This window comes from Solanum pennellii, chromosome 9 (genome assembly GCF_001406875.1).
Source record: "Solanum pennellii chromosome 9, SPENNV200".
Classification (NCBI taxonomy): domain Eukaryota; kingdom Viridiplantae; phylum Streptophyta; class Magnoliopsida; order Solanales; family Solanaceae; genus Solanum; species Solanum pennellii.
The window spans coordinates 17,877,359-17,892,582 of NC_028645.1; the positions used below are offsets into that span (position 1 = coordinate 17,877,359).

A 15,224-nucleotide genomic window follows, 5' to 3' on the forward strand; every position below is an offset into this window, starting at 1 on the left:
CTTTCTTATTAACTCCTGTCCCTGTTCCATAATCCTCAAGTCCTGGAACATTGATGTAGGAATTATTGAGTTTGGATTCAATCTCATTATTTACAAATCTATCTGAATGGACTGCTCCATTTGTTTGAGAGTTCAGTATATTCATTTGTTAATTGTAGTTGTAATAATCCGAGTGCTCCTCATTTTTCAACTTGTTTACGTCAGATATTTCATTTAAGAAAGATTGGAACATGTAATTTTCATCGATATTCTCATTTAAATAAAATGTATACAATATATTTGTTGTTTCATATGTAATGTCTTCCATTAAAAACTGCTCCACGAATTCTAGATAACTACATGCATTGGCTTTGATCAATTGTCGTTCTGCAATTAAAACCTCTCATATCGTCTAGGGGCATTCATGATGTGCCTTTAAATCTTCATCAGCTCTAACAAAACATAAATTCCTTTTGCCAAGATAAAATTATTCTTTTCATCTTTTTGTAAATGAGGTTCAATTATTGAATCTTCAACAAATGATTCCAATGAAGTCATTTGCCTCAACAAGCCATTAGTCAATCGAGGGTGGGTATTCTACGAAATCAACCATCACTACCAAATGCATAAGGAAACACAATGAAACAATTGCAATGGATAAATGCTCCGCACACAAAACAAGGGAATTTGCGCACATGGGACCGTCGCAATATTTATTAACATGGCAAAATCATATATGTGCATGAGGACGACAGATCCTTACATTAAAAAAGGAGAAATTCCGCCTGAATTATCAAAATTCATTCCAAGCCTGCAATTTTGTACCTTAATTTCATGTTATGCTTTTCCTGCCAGAATTTCAAATCAGTATGAATATAGAGTCAGCTCATCAGTATCCAACTATGCGACAAAGCTAGTTGTAGTTAACAAATTCAATACAACAACATACCGAATGTAATCCCCCACAGTCTAGGGCGGTTCACAAAATCTATATATAACAACAGATTGAAATGTAAATACTCCTGCCTTATCGAATCATACATGTTCGAGAACCTTAGAAGAGCTCGTTTCCACCGATCTAGCAAAATTATTTGTTAATATGTCAACCTCAAACATGGTCAGCAGTACAAAATACACAAAATTACACATACTAAAATACTTGACACCATACAAAGTTAAATGAAAAAATATTAACCACCAGAATGGAGTTTCTTGTCGGAGTTTCAAAAAACTAGACTTAATTTTTACATAAGAAGAACAAAAATGAGCAAAACTTTTTCAATCTGCAAGAAGAGTGAAAAATGAGCTCCAAGTTATCTTCTTTTTCTTCCTATATCCAATCTGCAATATGAATTTCAAACTTTTAAAAATTGAAGCTAAACACCATTCTGAAAGTAAAGTAATGCATCTCAAGAGAAAAATTACAAACTTTTTTTCTTCATGTTCATTAGAGCTCACTTGGAACCACATGATTCATCCTTTGCCTTTTTTCTTTGTCAACACAGAAACTTTTGTTTTGTTCTTATGGCCGTGCTGATTAAGATAATGACTCCCTAAAAGTAGGAACAATTTTTCAAATATTCAACTAAAAAGGAACACTTATTCAAAGAATAATGTGAAGATTTTAACATACCAGTCCCACAAAGCTTAGGAATGATTGTACGCTTTTTCTTCACTGATGGTTCACCACCCTGGCTTGCACATTGATTCGCATCCTCCAACTCATCACCATCCACAAAGTTTGGGGCGTTGTCAAAATGTTGAGGTTGATTACTACCAAATACATTTTCAAGTGATGAAAGACTTGGGTTCCTTGATATTTGTGGAGTCTGTGGTGTCGTCTACGTCACATTCTCAATGTTTGTTGGTTCATAATTCAAAACGGCTTGGGAATCTTGTGTGGTTTAATCATCTTCACCCATTTCAATAGGTGCTCGACCTCTCTCAACAGCACGTACCTTCCTACCCTCAACACCAGCTTTTCCTCGCCGACGAATAGGAGGATGCAAATGGTCAGACATTAGCTCCTCTCTTCTATGATTTGCTTGAACATGAATCCTATCTGCCTCTTGCACATATGCCAAACAATTAGATCCTTCATCCCGCACCATTGCAAGAAACCCGTAAAATTCCTCCATTGATGGATTTTCACTGAGCGATATTGCTTTATTAACCATCAAATGAATATGACGCACCTGTCAAAAATAACAAAACTTGCCTCAAAATTCAAAATTAACCCATTCAGTCCATCGAATAAAATTTGACAGAGAATCAAACATCTAAGATGTTTTGAACATGACTCGAATAAGAATGAAAAATCCATAGACGAATACATCCACCTAAATGGAAAATATTGGAACAAGAAAAATGGTACTCAACAATCTAGATTCTAGCTATAGTTCGGAAGAAATCATTTATGCTCCAACAATTAATAAGCTAATATAAAACTTACCATTGTTTCGTATGTCATCGCATTAGGCACGTAACCTTGTTGTTGTTGAGGACTCGAAATAGGATTACCAATGATAAAACGAGTAATACGTCTAAACCAAATAAGGTAGGGATCATCATACCGAAGTGATCCATGAAGGATTGGTGCTTTCCATACATATTGGTCAATATGGTTCCAAAAATGCAACCATTGTGCATGCTCTAACTCCCAATTTGTGTTTGATCTTCCTCGACGATCATGGTTAAAATGTGTAGCGCCAAATGCAAATGAAGATGGTATCTCTTGTACCAATCCAAATTGCCTCATAACGCGATCGGGTAAATGAACCTCAACAACATCCCAACAAAAAATTGGAACTCTAGCACGCCTATGTCTCTTCCAACGCGGCAATATTCGGGAAGACTCTCAATTATGTCAGAAGAATATGGTTCCCAAATAAACTATAAAAAAGTATTCACAATTACAATATATACGAAAGTTAAGAGAAAATTAGTACAAAATCTTACCTGATCTTCTGTCATGGAATCCAGCACATCCCTGAAAACTCTTAACACGTGTTTGGTAGTGTCGGTCCAACTAAAATGTGCATACCATCTAGCAGCATATGGACCCCTTGGTAAACCAACAGGGAAAATATTCCTTGTATCTCTTTTTGCTACAATCTGAGGCCTAAGGACGGTAACTCTCTCCCATGCCCAAATCTGAACATAATAGATAATTATAAACTACATAAAATTTCAATAAATATTAAGTGTAATTATTGAGTATACCTGAAGTAGTGGTAGGAATCCTGCAATCTCATTTTGGCTACTTTGGGAGGCTTTACAAAGAAAACGATACAAATATGCTAGGGTTGCACTACCCCAACTGTAAGACCCTACTGTAGTGATATCCTCCAGCATAGGCAAGTACATAAGCTTTAAAAGACCACCAGATGTGTCTACCAATACTAAACCAGCAATCACCTAAAACATATAACACCTAGCTTTCTCATTGACCATATCCTGTGTTGCTAAGTCGGGTAATTGTGGTTGAAGTCGCAAGTGTGCATTAAGCGCAGAAACCTTGAGACTACTATGTTTAAAGTCTTGAGGTTGTGGACTAAAACCTAATAATCTTTGACAACTATTTTGCCAATCCACTACAGACCTCTGTGGCTCATACCCAACTACCGCATTACCTTTCACGGGTAAGCCATACAATATCTCCACGTCCTGTAAAGTGATCGTACTCTCACCCGTCCTAAAGTGGAATGTATGATTCTCAGGCCGCCATCTCTCAACTAGTGCGGTGATTAAGCTACGATCAATAACAGGCCTATGAGACCTATAAACACCATATAATCCAGATAGTTTAATCACATCTAGGACTCGTGGATGAATGGGATGTTCATTTACTAGGTCCCAAAACTTCCCATCACATTTTCTTGTGTTCAAAATCATATTATCATTCCATATCCATATATCTCGTGACCTATGAGTGAGCTGTCCAGTTAATACAGATGGATCAAGTGGACCGGGATCCAACTGGTATGCATTATTAGCAGCCATAAAATAAATACCTATACAGAAGTAAGAATACAACGTAACTTAGAAGCTTTCCTCAATCTACTATATGTAGCATGCTGCACTAGCTAGGTTGTTTACAGCAGCAAAATCCAAATATTTTGGTATGAGATTAAATTGATCAACCACTAGGTTGCTTCTTGATGAGTATAATTAGCTTTTGGACCGCTGTAAAATTAAAGATGAGTTTTAATTTTTTACTACAGCTGTTGTCATTCAACTTTAATGCTTTTTAACATTAGTTTTAATTGGAAGTATGAATAACAACAGCTATAGCAGTTGTGAAAGTATATACATATAGCAACCTACAAGAATCACAATTCAGAGACCGACAAATATTTCAAACCATACATTATTTACTCTATTTTTTATGACCAGACAGCCCCCTACACATGCACACTCCACAAAATAATTAATACGATCCGTCTGTCTCATTTTACTTGATCACTATAAGTGTCTGTTCTAACAAATCAATCCGTTATAAAGTCTTGCTTATGTTTTAAATTGATATTTATTTTTAAACAGCTCATAATGTGCAAGAGCTGTTAAATAGATAAAGAAAGACATCTTTATTTGTCTTTTTACTTTAATTAGCAGAAACATAATTTTCTTGCATTTTCCTTAATTAGCATGAAGTCAAAATATAATTACTTTCGAATATTAAAATCAGTTTAAAACTTTAGTGTTTGAAGTAATATATAGTGGTTGTAAATTATGTTTACATGACAAAAACAATCAACTTCACATGAGCACAACAGTTTACCGCTTTCACTTACCAAAGATTTGGTAAGAGTGGCAGGGGTTAACCTACATCAACACATTAAAATCTGAATTTTTGAAAAAAATAAGTCATTCTATAAATCAATTCACCAAAGGAAAATAACAAATTCATCAACTATAAGATAAACTAAATCAATGTATGACAAAATTACCTGAATCACAAAAAGAACTCTTCTTTATCAAAGTTTTTTTTTTTTACCTTTTTTAAGCAAATCTACAGACGTTTTCAAAGTTTTGAAATTTCACCTCCAATCTATTGCAGTGTGTTTAAACTACAATACTCGATCAACACTCTGAAATCTCTTGTATAGAGCAAAACGATTTCAAATTGAGTAAAGATTAAGCATCAACTATGGAAGAGCAAGAAGATGGTGGTCTTCCAAATTCGTGCACTCTTCAGATAAAACATTCATCAACTTCATTGTGCCTTTGGAGCGAGATTTGATGCTAGTTCTCTTCATCCCCTGTAACTTGAAGGTAGGTTTGGAGAATGAAGTGGGTTTTCTTGGAGGGTTTTCTTCCCCAATTTTAATATAACTAAATTGGGGGTTTTTTTTCTAGTGCAGGCATAAATTATATATGCTTAAAACATTATTCTCAATAACGTATTAGAGTTAAAACATAATTTCCAGTTACGTATTATTATTTAACGTCGTTAGCAATCCGTCCCTTTTCTCATTAAATTTTTTAAAATAAAATAATTTTTTAAAAAATAAATAAAATATAAAACGTTACTGTGAACCACGTTTATACTAGTTTTGTAAACAAAATTAAAAACATACTATTTTGGTGAATTGATTTATAGAATGACTTGTTTTGGTCAAAATTTCTAAATTAAGCAAGCAAAGAAACTGAGATTTCCAAGATAGCCTTTGAGATAAGTATTTTGAGCACTAATGTCGAATCACAGAGTCAATAAAAACATAAGAGCTGGAATATTTTTGTAGTAGTATTGAGCACCGATATGGGGGAGCATTCAAAAAACTCACAACCCCCATAAACCATGTAGCCACCATGGGTAGAAAAGGGTCATACTTTTTAGATGAACCCATTTCAAAGTAGACTAGTGGATCCATTAGGCAGTTCAGGTCTTATGCCTTTGGTCAGGTATACGATGCAATGGCAGCGTGAGGTAGATCATTGTATCATCACTGTAGCTCTTAAGTGATGGTTGTGAGTTAGAGAAACTCTCACAAAAGTTAAATGTATTTATTTATATACATCAATTTATTTGTATTTTATATACATCTCAGAGTTAATTGTATCTTGTATACATTCAAAGTTTACAACATGTTTTCAAGCAGTTTTTCTTTATATTGCACTTGCTTTTAAATCACTTTATATTGAAATGAGTTAGTTATTCATGAGTTGAGCAGAGCTAAGGTAAGTGTTCCCTCTTACTCGTTTCAAGTTTAAACTTTTTAGTATTCCAACTCAAATATTCGTATATTCAATGTACTGATGCTAGTTAGTCTGCATCATATAATAATATAGCCACATATAATGAAGATCGGCAATCAACATAACATTGATCCAGTGGAGCACTCCACAGTCAATTGGTGAGCCTCATTGTATTATAGAGGACTTGTTTTATTGTATTTTCAATATTTTCATTATTAGGATATTGTGGGGTCTGTTCCGACATCCACCTCAGTTTTAGAAGGCTTCATAGATAGACAGTCACATGTTATAAATTCAGTAATCTTTGCATTATCATTTTTATGTTAAAGACTTGGGTTTCCATTTTTTCCAAGTCGAATGTTTAAATCTTTAAAACATTCCAGTTATCTTATTATTCAGCATAGTTCAGTTCTATGATCATTATAGTATTGATTGTTGTCTTCCTCTAAGTTAAGTAAGCCAAGCCAAGGATCTGCTCGAGGCCGGCAATGGTCTTCGAGTGTTGTCCATATCAAAGGTGTAGGCTCGAGCATGACAAACTTAGTATCAAAGAACAAAGTTTAAGAGTCCTGGGGAGTCTATAAAGTCAGGTCTGTAGAGTCCTAGTTATTGGTGTAAAGCGCGCTACATCAATAATTACTAGGCTGCAACATTTAGGAAATTCCTCACTTCTTTCATATTCGTTTTATGCAATAAAGTTCAGATATAAAAGTTTTCTCTCTAATTCGTGCGTGCTCATGTTTCAGATAACTATGCCTCCATAAAAAGCAACAAGAGGTTGTCTAGTTATAAGGAATATAGAGGAACCAGAGTTGCCAAATTCACCTGAAGTTCAACCGCAAGAAGAAGTTTCGAATGTTAAGTTCAGAGAGGCAATAAGGAGGCTCAACTAAGTTGTTACCAATCATGTCGGGAAGAGAAGAGAAGCTGGACAAGTAGAGGCTGACACTTCAAGGATTTGTGAGTTCTTGAAGATGAATCTTGCAATTTTTATGTCTTCGATTACTACTGAGGATCCGGAGAATTTTGTTAAGGAGCTGAAGAAGGTTTTGGATGTGATGCATGTTGGTGATGATGAACGAGTTGAGCTACCTGCATATCAAATGAAAAATGTGTCTAGGACTTGGTTCAACCAGTGGAAGGAGGGATGAGATGAGGATGCACCTCATTCGAGTTGGGCTAGTTTTGAAGAGTCTTTCTTGGGGTGTTTCTTTCCCCAAGAATTAAAAGTGTCTAAGGTACGAGAGTTTCTTACACTAAAACAAGAGTCCTTAAGTGTGCATAATATGGGTTGAAGTTTACCCAACTGCCCCGCAATGCTCCTGAAATGGTTAAGGACAGGAGCAGAATGAGCTTTTTTGTCGCTAACTTGGGTTGTGCATCAAGCAAAGAGGGCAGAATAGCAATGTTGATAGGCGACATGGACATATCCAGGTTGACGGTTTATGTGTAGTAAGTTAAAGAGGAAAATATGAGGGATAGAGAAGAGTATAAAAACAAGAGAGCTAAGAAAGGTAATGAGTCCGGGCAGCAGAAGAGTAATGCCAACCGAGCATCTTTCCAACAAAAACAGAAGGGTCCTGCCCCATCATCTTCTAGTGCGCCTGCACCTAAGAACAACGGTGAGTACTATGGTCAGAATTCCAGAGTTAAACCTCCATATTCAAAGGGTAGTGTGGCGTAAGGGGGTAGTAAGCTTCCTTCCCACTAGTTGCTTCAAGTATGGTCAGACCGGGCATTTCATGATAAAGTGTCCAAAGAATAAGCAGACATGATAGTGGAGGCAATAGAGCCCAATCTTCTTCAGTTTCTCCACCATACAGGGTTGCACCTAGAGGTGTTTCTTCCGGACCTGAAGGAGGAACAAACTATTTGTATGCTCTAAACAATTGCCAAGACCATGAGAACTCACCAAATGTTGCCACTGGTATGATTCAAGTCTTTGAATTTACTGTTTATGCATTGCTAGTCTCTAGAGTAAGAGTATCTTTTGTAACTCCATATGGTTCTATTAACATTGATATTATTCTTGAGCAACTTAGTGAACCAGTCAGATTTAGTTGAGTTAGACAGGGTAGAATTTGATGTCATTATTGTTATGGATTGGCTTCATGTCTGCTATGCCTTTGTTGATTGTAGAACTCAGGTAGTCAAGTTTCTGTTTCCAAAAGATCCAGTCATAGAGTGGAAAAAGAGTTCAAGAGTGCCTAAGGGTCTCTTTATTTCTTACCTTATCACTTAGTTAGAGTTAATGACTCTAGTTTTGAGATACCTCTTATTGAGTTAGTTCCAATGGTAAAAGAGATTCCAAAAGTCTTTCTTGATGATCCACCCGGAGTCCCTCTTGAGAAAAATAGACTTCGACGTAGACATCATTTCAACTACTCATCCTATCTCTATTCTGCCTTGTAGAATGGCACTAGTAGAGCTTAAATAGTTGAAAGAACAATTGAAAGATTTGTTAGATGAGGGTTTCCTTTGACTAATTGTCTCACTTTCACAGAGTCCCTCCTAAGAAAGAAATAGATTTTGGCATAGAAATCATTCCAACTACTTGTACTATCTCTATTACGCCATAAAAAATGCCACCATGAGAGCTGAAAGAGTTGAATGATCATTTGAAAGATCTGTTAGATAAGGGTTGGATTTGACTTAGTATCTCACTTTGGGGTGCTCCGAGAATGTTTCTGAGAAAGAAGGATGGTTCCCTTAGGATGTGTATAGATTACCGTCAACTGAACAAGGTTACCATCAATAATAAGTATCCTCTTCCAAGGATAGATTATTTTTTCGATCAACTTCAGCGTACTTCTTATTTTTTCAAGATTGACCTTAGATCAGGCTACCACCAGTTAAAAGTTAGAGAATGCGACATTCCAAAGACAACTTTTAGAAACAGATATGGGCATTATGAGTTTTTGGTCATGTGGTTTGGGTTTCCCAATGCACCTGCATTCATTGATTTTTTGAATACTTCAAACCTTATTAAGATATGTTTGTTATCAACTTCATTGATGACATACTGATCTATTGAAGAAATTAAGTAGATCATGCCAGTCCCTCTAAACAGTCCTCTAGACTTTGAAAAACAGGGAGTTATATGTTAAGGTCTCAAAATGTGAGTTTTGGCTTAAGTCTATGGTATTCTTGGGCCACATAGTTTTCGGTGATGGGATTAGAGTTGATACCCAAAAGATAGAGGCACTTTAGAGTTGTCCTAGACCCACGTCTCCAACTGATAGAAGGAGTTTCTTGGGTTTGGATGGTTACTATAGCAGGTTTGTTGAAGGGTTTTCACCTATCTCGTCTCCTTTGACCAAGTTGACTCAGAAAACAGTTAAGTTAAAATGGTCTGAAGCTTGTGAGAAGAAGCTTTCAAAAATTGAAGAAGAGGTTGACTACTGCCTCGATCTTGACCTTATAAGAAGGTACTCAAGGTTTTGAGGTGTACTCTGATGTATCTAGAGTTTTTTTGGGTTATGTGTTAATGCAGAATGCCAAGGTTATTGATTATTCCTTTTCACAGTTGAAGGTTCATGAGAATAATTATCCAACCCATGACTTAGAGTTGACTTTATAGTATTTGCCTTTAGGATATGGTTTCACTATTTGTATGGTTTTCATGATGATGTCTTCACTGATCATAAGAGCCTATAATAAAAGTTTAATCAGGTAGAACTTAATCTCGGACAAAGGATGTGGTTTGAACTGCTAAAAGATTATGGCATGGGCTTTCTTTACCACCCATGTAAGGCTAATGTTGTTGCTGATTCATTAAGCAGGTTGTTTATGGGTAGTACCGCTCATCTTGAGGAAGATAAGAAGGAATTGGCAAAAGAAGTGCATAGACTTGAACGTCTAGGAGTCCGGCTCATGGATTCCACATAAGGAGGAATGGTGGTGACAACGAAGGCTGAGCCATCATTAATGTCAGAAGTGAAAGAAAAGCAAGACCAAGATCCCATTTTGTTTGAATTGAATGCAAATGTTCATGAGCAAAGAGTATTAGCTTTTGAACAATGGGAAGTTTGTGCATTGAGATATCAAGGTAGATTATGTGTATTTATAGTTGATGGATTCAAAGAGAGGATCATGGAGGAAGCTCATAGCTCTAGATATTCAATTCATTCGGGTTCCACAAAGATGTACCACGATTTGTGAGAAATATATTGGTAAAACTTGTTTCCAAGTGTCCAAATCCCCAACAAGCTAAAGTAGAGCACCAAGGCCTTGAGGGTTGGTTCATAATTTAGAACTTTTAGAATGGAAGTGAAAGATGATTAATATGGACTTCATCAGAGGGTTACCAAGGTATCTCAAACAGCACAATTCAATTTGGGCTATTGTCAAAAGAATGAAAAAAATCAACCCACTTCTTGTTGGTAAGACCACTCATTCAGTAGAGGTTTATGCAAAGTTATATATTCAGGAAGTGGTGAGACTTCATGGAGTCCCAGTTTTGATCATTTCATATAGAGATGCACAATTTACTGCACAGTTTAGGAAATCTTTCCAGAAAGGTTTGGGTTCAAAGTTCAACTTAAGCACTGCTTTTCATCCTCAGACATATAGGCAAGTAAGCATAGTGTACAATCTATAGATTAGAAGATATGTTGAGGGATTGAGTGATTAATTTCAAGGGGAATTTGGATGATCACCTACCTCTCATTCTGTTCGCTTACAACAATTATCATTCGAGCATCCAAATATCTCCATATGAAACCCTTTATAGAAGAAGATGCAGATCTCCTATTGGATGGTTCGAAGCTGGTGAAGGAGGGTTGATAGGACCAGATCTAGTTAACCAAGCCATGGAGAAGGTGAATTTAAAGGTGATTCAAGAGAGATTGAAAATGGCACAAAGTCGTCAAAAATCCTATATAGATGTTAGAAGAAGGCCATTGGAGTTTGAAGTGGATGATCGAGTATACTTGAAAGTTTCAGCCATGAAGGGTGTTATGAGGTTTGGTAAGAAGGGGAAACTTCCCAATATATTGGACCTTCTCGCATATCCAAAAGGTTTGACAATGTGGCTTATGTCTTGGAGTTTTCATAGGAGTTAGCAGCAAATCATGCGATGCTTCATATCACTATGTTGAAAAAGTGCATGGGCGATCCTTCATTAATTGTACGAGCTGAATGTAACACTCCGAAAGTCCATGAGCTAAGCTAGATCCTCACATGATGAAATAAACTTTAAAACACTGTTTCTAAGCCTAAAATAATGTTTATAAACCAATTAGGAAGTTTTAGAGTTAAGGCGTCAAGAAATGGAAACTAGCTAAATTGAACCAGTTGACGTCCGTAAGTTTGGTGAAGGATTGGGAGGGTCAAATGAAGTCTAAATCTAGTAAAAAGACTTTAAATCGATAACATATATATAGAGGTTCCAAAATTCCGGTAACGATTCCCCAACGACCACCCGAAGGGTCATTAAGGAAGACCCTAACATGGGCAAGCATGCTGTCAAAGCAGTCTTCGCGCAGCCAAGAATGTGGGCTGCTGTGCGCTCAGCTAACACGTGGGAGGAAAAAAGTTGCCTCGTGATTCTTGCACTCCACGAGACTTACTGCCTCAACCCGGATTTCAAAAATAAAATGTGAAATTAGCCCCGCGACATGCAGCCACTTCCCAGATTCTTTGAAATCTAATTTTAAGCATTTTGACTTCACAAAAAGACCAAATTAAGTGAGGTATCTTTTGGGTAATTTAGGGGGTGATTATATATAGCCAAACGGTAAGTTTTAAGTCATTTTTCACTCACCTAAACCAAATTCCCAAAACAAAGTCCAAAATATCTCATCTCTCTGTACTTTCTCTATTCCTAAATCCTCCATTGAAGAAGCAAGAAATCTTGAAGAATGAGACCAATTTCTCTAGGATTTCACTTTAATTTCATTGATTTATCTTCATTAAGGTATGAGTTCTTCACTCTTGGGATTCCTTTCCTTAAGAGGTCCTTTTAAAGTTGATTTCTAAATCACCCAATTCCAAGGAGTTTTCTATTCTATTGGGTTTTCTTCTAAACTTCAATTTTTGATAAATTGTGATTGCCTATGACTAATTAAGTGTATATTGTTTGTTAATTGATGTTAATTTATGGAAATTAATGTATATCATGTCCCTTTCCCCAAATTCCCCAAATCTTGGATATTGCTTATAAATTGATGGGAATTGATGAATGTATGTATTGTTACACTTGTTTTATCTATTCTAATTCATCTATGGACTGCTTAGGGTAATGTATTATTGGTGTTAAATCTATTTCTTGAATCATTCATGATGAATCTTTTTCCCCAAACCCTAGGTTATGAATTGAAGGTAAATTGGATAGTGATGATGCAATTCACTTAGCTATAGTATTAATTACTATTGAATGATGTTACTACACCTCTTATTGGATGAAATTGATTGGTTGATAGTAAAACCATGATGATGGATTTCGAAGGAGATCGGGTAAGTCTTTATGATCCTAATATTTACTTTGATTATGGTGGCTTGTGAGTGATGATGTAGTTCAATTGAAGCATGTCTTATGATTAGCCTAAGTAGGTGTTGGTATGATGTTGAATTGAAATGTCTTGATTATGTGATTGTGAGATTATGCTTAAGATGTAGTGACATAAGGTTGGCTATGAAGTACGTATGTGCCTTACTATGATGTAATGAGGTGCTAATCTCACCTATGAAGGTCGTATTGAAATGATGTTCTCATGCAATTCCTATTAAGCTAATGACTATGACTATAGAAGGGGTTAAACTTCTATGACCTAAACTAAGTTATGATTATTAATTAAATATATTTCAAAAGGGACTCTAGCTTAGCACAGAGTGAACTTGAAGATGAGGGGTGGGGCCTTCCCAAGGAGGAAAGGTAGGGTTCACCATAGTCCTCACGGGGTGGATAGCCTCATAGACCCAAAAAGGGAATAGAGTGATATTTACATGACATTCCCAAGGTCCATAAACTATGTTACCACCATAGAAATACTAGCTAGTGTATCCACCTAGATACTACGTTCATGTTTGGTACTACTTTGGCCGGTAGACCACCTTTCATCGGTGTAAGGTTTTACAACACAGGATTCCACACTTAGCTCTTGTAGTCTGTGTCGGTTAAGGCAAGTGTTATCCGAAAGTAAAACAACGTAATGATGTAAATACTAACTAGGGTGACTTAAGAGGTTTGACTTAGCCTAGGTGGGGGTGTGGGACTCTACCTATGCCTTGCACTAGTTTGCCTTGAGGGAAGCCTTAAGAGGTTGTTTTTATGTTCTTATGATCTTATAAAGTGAATGTTATGTATATGTTTACTTTACATGTTTATGATACTATATGATGTTAGTTTCATGTATGAGCATGCTATTGGTCTATATTGCTAAACATGATGATGACTACTCTTGACGCTATATTATGTTATCTTAGGCAATTCTTATGATCCTTTATTTGGTTTACTTGGTTCAGTAAAGTGATGGAGTTTTACATGGTCATTGCACTTGTAGACTTTATGTGGGGTTATGAATAAAAGTCTTGTATATGTTGTAATGTTATGAACTTTTATACGTGCTTTGTCATTATAACATGATGTTGGAGTTACATTGGTTATAAATATAAGATGCTATGCACACGTTATCTTGATTATGCTTGAGGATGTTGGTCTTGTGTTGAAGATGTTATTGTATTAATGTATATATGATTATTAGCTTATATGGACTCTTGAATCTACATAAAGACATTCAAATGACTTGGCATATAGTCTAAAGTAAATTTCCCTTTTTCACGCATGTTTCAAATGTTTTATGTGTATATGCCTATACTTAGTACAAGTGATGTACTAACCCATATTCCTATGTTTACTACAAAAATGTAGGTACCGGCACTTGAGTTTTTAGAGGGCCATTGAAGAAGGCTTGGAATCATACTCTCCAAAGTTCAGCAGATCCTAACATTTTTGATGACGATGCCACTCTCTTGCTATTAGATCTCGTTTAGTCTTAAAAACAATTTAATTCATTCTCTTTCTTTGTTGACTTTGTATATGCCTATATGAGGCCTCTTGTAATGAAGTATGGATTACGCCCAATGTTGTATTCGTTTGGTTTAAATGAGACGTATCTTAGACATTCTTATGAATTTATATTGTATATTGTGTATGTGAAATAAAAGTAGAAGACTATATAATCTTTTTATATGAGGAGTCTATCTATGATCGCTAAATATATATTATGTGTAAGTTAGAGGTCTAAGTAAAGCTCAATTTAGAAGTAGTTAAAAAGTATTAAATTTTCGCTAGTTTAACCTATGAAATGTAGTGACGAATGCTAAGAGGTTAGGCTTAGTCCTCTTCGAGGACGATTAGGCTTAGTCCTCTTCGAGGACGACGACACCGGTTAGTTCTAGGGGTGCTCCCCGGATGTGAGAAACTTGGTATCAGAGCATGAGGTTGAATATCTTAAGGATTGATGTCTCATTAAACCACGTCTATGTAGGTTCTTATTCATAATTGTGAAGCGCACCACACTTATAAATAAGAATCTATATGATGCTTAGGCAATTCTCATTTACTTGAAATCCAATGTAATGCCTCTAGAGTCTAATTTAAGTGTACTTTCATCTAAACCTTGTATTGTGGTTATAGGTATAAATACTCGAAAGGCATCCGTATGAAGACTTGATGAAGAGATAACTAATGCGGGAGTTCCTCCCCATGAAAATAAAGATCCTCCTTTTAAAGAAGTTGTTAATGAATATCAAGCTCCAGCCAATCCTCCGCCCTTGTCGTATGGGGACATAACAGTAACCTTTCTGTCATGACCCGGATTCTGGAATCTGAGTTGCAACCGACGTCGTTGACCTCTCAGAGGGCGCAGACAAGCCTCATTTTGCATTCATCACATTCATCTAGTTAAATTTGTGGAAAATTTAAAACTGTTTATATGTATGAATGAAGTATACATTTACTTCATATAATTATTAACTAGATACATCATATACTAAGCTCAACATAAGAGAACAACTATCAAACATACAGAATCAATTCGAAACTT

The 15,224-nt window shown here is 36.0% G+C and overlaps 1 pseudogene; it reads right to left on the minus strand.

The window, feature by feature from the left end:
- Positions 1-1,400: 1,400 nt before the first annotated feature.
- Positions 1,401-2,000, minus strand: LOC107030952 (annotated as a pseudogene).
- Positions 2,001-15,224: the final 13,224 nt, after the last annotated feature.